Source organism: Myotis lucifugus, unplaced genomic scaffold, assembly GCF_000147115.1.
Source record: "Myotis lucifugus unplaced genomic scaffold, Myoluc2.0 scaffold_353, whole genome shotgun sequence".
In the NCBI taxonomy this organism is placed as follows: domain Eukaryota; kingdom Metazoa; phylum Chordata; class Mammalia; order Chiroptera; family Vespertilionidae; genus Myotis; species Myotis lucifugus.
In genome coordinates this window covers 344,426-352,028 of record NW_005871401.1, presented here as the reverse complement: position 1 = coordinate 352,028, position 7,603 = coordinate 344,426, and the positions used below count along the sequence as shown (strand labels likewise).

General features: G+C 43.8%; 1 non-coding gene and 1 pseudogene across 1 annotated transcript; both read left to right on the top strand.

Annotated features, from left to right (window-relative positions):
• Positions 1-248: 248 nt before the first annotated feature.
• On the top strand, positions 249-355 carry LOC111828403. Its single transcript, XR_002832268.1, has one exon. It is a non-coding gene; the product is annotated as a U6 spliceosomal RNA (small nuclear RNA).
• A 3,279-nt stretch (positions 356-3,634) lies between these two features.
• On the top strand, positions 3,635-6,155 carry LOC111828402 (annotated as a pseudogene).
• Positions 6,156-7,603: the final 1,448 nt, after the last annotated feature.

The window sequence follows — 7,603 nt, the reverse complement described above, 5'->3', positions numbered from 1 at the left end:
TTACTAGATTTAGTGTGGCGATCATATCATAGGGTATATAAATGCCAAATCACTATGTTGTACACCTCAAACCAATATAATACTGTATAACTATATTTTAGTAAAAATAAAAATTTGGGGAAAAAAGGAGGGACATGTCTTTCTCAATGGACTTTCATATATAAATAAAAATTATGTCCTGGGGATCCTTCCTACACAGAGTTTGGTCCATCAGCATCATCTGGGAGCTTGTCAGAAATACAGAATCTGTGCTCGCTTCAGCAGCACATATACTAAAATTGGAACGATACAGAGAAGATTAGCATGGCCCCTGCGCAAGGATGCCACGCAAATTCGTGAAGCGTTCCATATTTAAAAAAGAAAAACAAAAAGAAATGCAGAAGCTCAGCCCTTCCCAAACCTACCAAACTAGAATCTGAATTTTTAACAAGATCCTCAAGTGATTCACATGCACAGTGAAGTTTGAGAGGTACCACTTTACTAGTACAACTTATATCAGCAAAAGGAGAGTAAGCTTGGTTCTAAAGTTACTAAGAACTGGTCTGCCCTTCTGTTTGGTGGAAATGCAGTGTGGCCTAGGAAGGTACACTCTTTAACTTACTCTAGACTTGGGAATATCTCTGATTTTCAAACCTAACCTATTCATATGTAAGAGTGTCTAAGGTTCTAAAATTAGGTTGTATAGCCCTGCTGTCTTCTTTTTTTAAAAAAAAAAATATTTTTATTTATTTCAGAGAGAAATGGAGAGGGAGAGAGAGATAGAAACATCAATGATGAGAGAGAATTAGATCGGCTGCCTCCTGCACACCCCCTACTGGGGACTGAGTCTGCAACCTGGGCATGTGCCCTGGACCGGAATCGAACCCAGGATCCTTCAGTCCACAGTCTGACGCTCTACCCACTGAGCCAAACCAGCTAGGGCTGTCTTCTTTAAAAAAACAAAAACAAAAACATTTTTTTTAAAGAAGTAAGCTTCAGACATAGAAAATAGAGACATAGCCAGAGGTAAATGAAGCATCTGGAAATATTTGTTTACAATTATTATTTTATATATCTTTTTATTGATTCAACCAGGAAGGGAGACAGAGAGAGAGAAATAGAAATATCAATGATGAGAGAGAATTATTGATTGGCTGCCTCCTGCACACCTCCCACTAGGGATTGAGCTCGCAACATGGACATGTGTCCTTGACCGGAATCAAACTCCGGGACCCTTCAGTCCGCAGGCTGACGCTCTATCCACTGAGACAAACCGGCCAGGGCAACATATTTTTATTGATTTTAGAGAAAGGAGGGAGAGGACAAGAGAGATAGAAACATCAATGATGAGAATCGTTGGTCGGCTGCCTCCTGCATGCTCCCCACTGGGGATCAAGCCTGCAACCCAGGCACCTGCCCTGACCAGGAATGGAACTGTGACCTCCTGATTCATAGGTTGACACTCAACCACTGAACCACACTGGCCAGGAATCCCTGCTGTTTTCTGAAAACAGACTGCAGAGCATAATTTAGCTTTTCTTTATAATTGAGGACCAAAGCTATGAATATCTGTATATTTACAGTGATGTCCTAAAGAGCTTTCAGGTTATATACAGGGTAGGCAAAAGTAGGTATACAGTTGTTCATATGGAAAATAATACAATAATTAATAAATAATAATACAAGAATAGACTCGGTGTTTTGTGTACTCACAACTATAAACCTACTTTTGTCAACCCTGTAATAGGTACTCAGTAAATAGTGTTCCATTCATTCAATTCCCTTCAAATACCAGGTTAGAAATTCTCAGATGGCAGAGACTTGTGGGCTGTTTGTCATATTCCCAGTGGAATATTTAGGGCTGTTCAGCTTAACTGATTACCTCAGACTGCTGTGCATTTTCAGTTCCATTTTTCCAATTTTCTTTTCTTCCTTGTACGTATTCTGCCAACTAATAGCGATTGTGGCTCTCAACGTGTCTATATAAACAGCATTTCCTTCCCCTGTCATGTGGTTTATGTTTAATTTACTGTGGGGTAAGTGAATGACTATAGAAATTACAGTATACTTGAAATAATAATCAAATATTCTAAGTGAGAATTTAAGAGAATGTCCTGTAAGTGCATGCACTGTTATGCATAGGTTGGCTATGTGGTAATTATTTGCCTAATAATCCCATCCTTTCATTTTTCTTTTAGGATCTTAGGTGTGTCATAGACCATTAAGACTTAATAGTTAAATGACATCAGCATACATACAAAATTATCTTTCCTCATATTATGAACAGTAGAACTCAACTTAGAATGCCATAATGAAAAGAAAAATCAATGATTCACACGGAACAGGAAAAAAAAAAGCCATGGCTGGTTGGCTCAGTGGATAGAGGACTGGAGGGTCCCAGGTTTGATTCCAGTCAAGGGCACATGCCCAGGGTGCACGCTGGATGCCCAGTAGAAGGCGTGTAGGGGGCGTGCAAGAGGCAGCCAATCAATGATTCTCCTTCCTTATTGAAGCTTCTATCTCTCTCCCTCTCCCTTCCTCTCTGAAATCAATAAAAATATATTTTAAACAACAACAAAGAAAAGAACACAGCAAGTTTGCAGGAAAAAAGAAGTCAAGAAATCCAAATACAAGAAAGTCCATAGAAATATATCTGCATGGGATCTTTGGAGACAGATTCTATCTTATTTATCTTTGTATCCCTAACACCTGGCCTACCAAAAATGCAATGTGTAAATAGATCAGATAAAGGAGAAGAAAGAAGAAAATTACTTCTCCCCATTGGGAGAGGGACAACTATTAAGGAATGCCACTAAAAGATAAAAGATGTTTGGCCAGATAGATCACTCCTCAGAGCATACATTGTCAGAATATGCTAAGGTTGCTAGTTCCATCCAAGGTCAGGGCACGTATAAGAATCAACCAATGGTGGCCCTGGCCAGTTTGGCTCAGTGGGGAGAGCCCACTTCCGCCTGTGGACCTAGGGTCCCGGGTTCGATTCCGCTCAAGGGCACATGCCCCGGTTGCGGGCTCGAGCCCCACTAGGGGGCGTGCAGGAAGCGACTGATCCACGACTCTCTCTCATTGATGATGTTTCTCTTTTCCTTCCTCTCTGAAATCAATAAAAATATATTTTAAAAAATCAACCAATGAATGCATAAACAAGTGGAGTAACAAATCAATGTTTCACTTTCTTTCCCTTTATCTCTCTCTCTCTCAAATCAATAAGTAAAAATTTTAGAAAGATCAAAGATGTTCAACAAAAGTCCATTAATGTGCAGGCCTCCTTCTCTCAGGGGCAGCCTATGCCTAGCACAGCGCCCCCAGCTCCTGGCGGCCGACTGGTGCCTAGTGAGAGGACCACCGGCTGGCTGCGCGCAGGGCCCCCTGGGTCTTGGGTCCGTAGGCCCCTCCATCGCACAACGCGTGGCCTCCTGAGAAAGTGCCTGTCTAGCCAATACAGGTGTCCCAGTTTTGACGCAAAAAGAAATTGCCCCTCAGGCCTACGCATTGCACAGGAATAAGAATGTTTGCCTTGGAGTGGAACGCTGAAGGTCTGGTCAGGTTAGAGCGGACGCGCTCGGTGCTCGGTGAAGCAGGCACTGTCCTGGACAGCCACATCCGGGCCCTCCTGATGCAGGGTGCCCTCCGAGCCCGGGGTCGTGGGAGAGTTTAGAAATCCGTTCCTCCTCGGTGCCCGCAACCTGTCCCCTTGTGCTCTTTTGTTTTTCTCCGCTTCCGGGTCCTCTGCTGCAACCATGCTCCGGCAGATCCTCGGGCCAAGAAGCGTCCAAGCCTGATCTCCCTCTTTGTATTTATTGGAGCCAGAGGTACTGGGGCAGCGCTGTTCATCGTGCGCCTGGCAGTGTTCAATCCCGATGTCTGTTGGGAAAGAGTCGCCCAGAACCGTGGAACAAAGTGGGTCCCGATGACCGACACAAGTTCTCCTCAGTGAACGCAGAATACAGCAAACTCAGAAAGAAGACCCAGACTTCTCTAACCTGCTTAGCATGAAGGTCTTCCAGAAGCCACTCACTCGCACAGGTTCCCCCCTCCAGCGGTTCTCAACCTGTGGGTCGCGACCCCTTTGGCGGTCCAACGACCCTTTCACAGGGGTCGCCTAAGACCATCCTGCATATCAGATATTTACATTACGATTCATAACAGTAGCAACATTACAGTTATGACGTAGCAACGAAAATAATTTTATGGTTGGGTCCCAACATGAGGAACTGTATTTAAAGGGCCAGAAGGTTGAGAACCACTGCGACTTCTCCTTGAAAGGCATGAACTTATGTTGGTGTATTGTGTCGGGGTTTACACTGTTTAAAAAATACTTGAAAAAGAAGGTTGGATGTGACTTAAAAACTAGATAATTTAAAAAAAACTGCCGGAGAAAGACGTGAAGCAAGGTTGCAATAAAGCAAGAACTGGACTATGGTTTTTTGAGATGGAGATGAGCGTTCAGTTGTCTAAAGCTTCCACAGCTTCTGTTACAGAGAAAATACGTGTCCTGAGGTGGGGGTGACAAACAGTGGCACGTGTGTCAGAGTTTGACACTCAGAAAAATGTCCCTTCTGCACCCGTGACAGCGCACTCTTTCCCGCTGAATACAGACTTGACCTCTGCATTTGCCTCAACGCAGCCTGACAACCAGAATTGACAAGGGACCCATCATACTTGGCGTTCCTGGCACTTGAATCACCCACATACAAACTTTCACTTTTTCTTAAGTAAAAAAAAAAAAAAAAATCATTTTATTACTAAAGCTCTGCCATATATTTCTAGTGGGTGCCGATGGTCACCTGCCACGCTCGCACCAGGTTGTCTGGGTTGCCGGCAAAGAGAGTCAGCCATGGGCAGACCAGGCCAGAGAGATGCCCTGGGGTGCCTCTGCCTTGCTGCTGACACTGATAACTGCTTGCTTCAATTCATCTACACAGACCTTGCCCTCCACAAACTTGCGCTTTTAATGGTTGGCAAAAGATTGCAGCGATGTCCTGAAGAAAAGGGCCGTCGCATCCCAATATCCAAAGGAAGGAACCCGTTCAGCTCAATTTCGCTGTTCAAAAGCGGTGGTTCTCACATTTTCCTGTGGATCGGAATCATCCAGAGAACTTGCTGTTGGGTCCTAACTCCAGCGTTCAGTAGGTCTGGGTGGCACTTGAGAATTTGCATGTCAAACGCTGAGATCCACCATTCTGAAGACACTGGAATACATTCTAAATATGTAAAACTGAAAATCCTTTGACAAGCAAAATAGTACCTCGTGATTAGCATAGCTTTATGAAGGAAGATGTAAGTTAACCCACTACAGTTTGTAGTGGATAAAGCGAAGATTTTTGAGCCAAGAGACTTTGGTTTGATCTCTGGTTCTACTATTTACTACTTCATGATTTTTACTAAGAGTACTTGAAATCTACAAACCTTAGTTCCTCACTGGTAAAATGGGGATAAGACAAAATCCCAGTTATTGTGAGGACTAAGTCGGGGTGGGGGGGTGTGGAATACACCCAAAGTGACTAGCACAGTGCCTGATACGCTGTAAGCATTCAACCCATCCTATTCCTCCTTCACTGAGAGCAGTCATGGAACATAAAGCAGTAGAGCGAAATAACATTGTCATAAAGGACCTGCCATGCAAAAGGTTTTTATAAACATGCTAGAAAAAGACTATGGCCGATTAGTGGACTAGTGGAAGCAAGATTGTGGGGAAGATCTGTTAAAGAATACCATCTCCCTCTATGTAGAAGTCTCTCCAAAAGAGATGGGGTTCACCTTCATTCCACATACCTCAGATTATAATGGGCTTCTCACACTCAGGAGGATACATTCCAGTGGCAGAAAGCCAATTGTCTAGTTATTCCATTGTGCACATAACCGTAGTCCTTAATGCAGAGCTTTTTTTCTGAACCATTTTTTCAAAGGACTGCTGAGTGTTGAAACCTGTAATTGTGTAATCTTGATGAAGCAGATCTTTTGCTTATTTGGGCTTAGGTTTCTGTGAAGCTGGAAAGCCTGTGGGAAAGGACTTGCCCTTTTGTGTTTATCAAGCATAATGTATTGTTGAAAATCCTCAGTCTCCAAAGACCTCAGTTCTCTTAACAAAAAGATTTCAATCAAGAGACAAAGTGTACCCAGGCCAGCCTGGCTTAGTTGGTTGAGTGTCCTCCCATGCACCAAGAGGTTGCTAGTTCAATTCCTGGTCAGGGCATATACCTGGGTTTCGGGCTCCATCTCCAGTGGAGGGTATGCAGAAGGCAGCCAATCGATGTTTCTCTATCATCAGTTTGTTGTTACTCCCCAACAGAGGATATTTTTCCTTTGATTTTTAGGGAGAGTGGAAGAGAGAGGAAAAGACAGAGAAACAATGATGTGAGAGAAACACATTAATTGGTTGTGTTCTGCAAGAGCCCTGACCAGGGCCCAGGCTGGGGAGGAGCCTGCAACCAAGGTACATACCCTTGATTGGAATCGAACCTGGGACTCTTTGGTCCCCAGGTCAATGCTCTATCCACTGAGCAAAACCGGCTAGATTTAACATTGATGATTTTATCTTCTTTCCTTTTCCCTTCCTCTCTCTAAAAAATCAATAAAAATATACTTAAAGATAAATAAATGTGTTGTTTTTTTTAAAAAGAGACAAAGTATAGAAAAGCAAGCAAGAATTTATTGACTGCAGCAAAATAAATAAGGAAGGGCATAGAAGAAGCAACAGGAGAGGTTAGGCTGGGCTGCTTTGGCTCACTGGGAAGTCAGAGAACAGGGAGCCTTGGAGACAAGTCCAGGGGGTTAGCCCAGGATCAGATGCTGCTGCCCATTCCCCTGGTTGCAAGTCTCAAGGGGACCCTTAGAGGTTAGGGGATAGGTGCCTGCGGGGTAAGGATAGGGGAAGGGAATGGCACTGGCATGCTCCCTGGAGGGAGAGTGGGTTGGATTGAGCTGCTGCTGTCTATTGCTCCCCTGGTTGCGTCTCACAGGGTTCCTTAGAGATTAGGGGATAGAGAGGGGGTGCAGGGGTGGGGGAGATGGTGGAGGAGAGGGATGAGGGCTCCCTGGAGGGAGACTGCTAGGACCTTTGTTTTCAGGGGTTTTAAAGGCTGGGTGTTTAGGAGAGGTCTTAGTGGAGAATTAATAGAACATTTATCAGCTTTATGCTGATGTACCAAAATGAGATTTATTATCTCAATTTGTCTGTCCTTGGGTGTGGTGGGGAAATAGTACTTAATTGGATTTCTGTTATCTGTCTCTCTGAGCAGGGTGGTTTAAGCTACTTACCCTCTGGTTGGGGAAGAGAAGTGCAAACTATTTACTCTTAAGTGTCCTTGGTTTAGAGCAGCGGTTCTCAACCTGTGGGTCGCGACCCCTTTGGGGGTCGAACGACCCTTTCACAGGGGTCGCCTAAGACCATCGGAAAACACATATAATTACATATTGTTTTTGTGATTAATCGCTATGCTTTAATTATGTTCAATTTGTAACAATGAAATTGGGGGTCACCACAACATGAGGAACTGTATTAAAGGGTCGCGGCATTAGGAAGGTTGAGAACCACTGGTTTAGAGAAAAATGGGATTTACAAGGTGTTTATCTGTCTTAGTTTCCCTATTCCACTTGTTCTAGA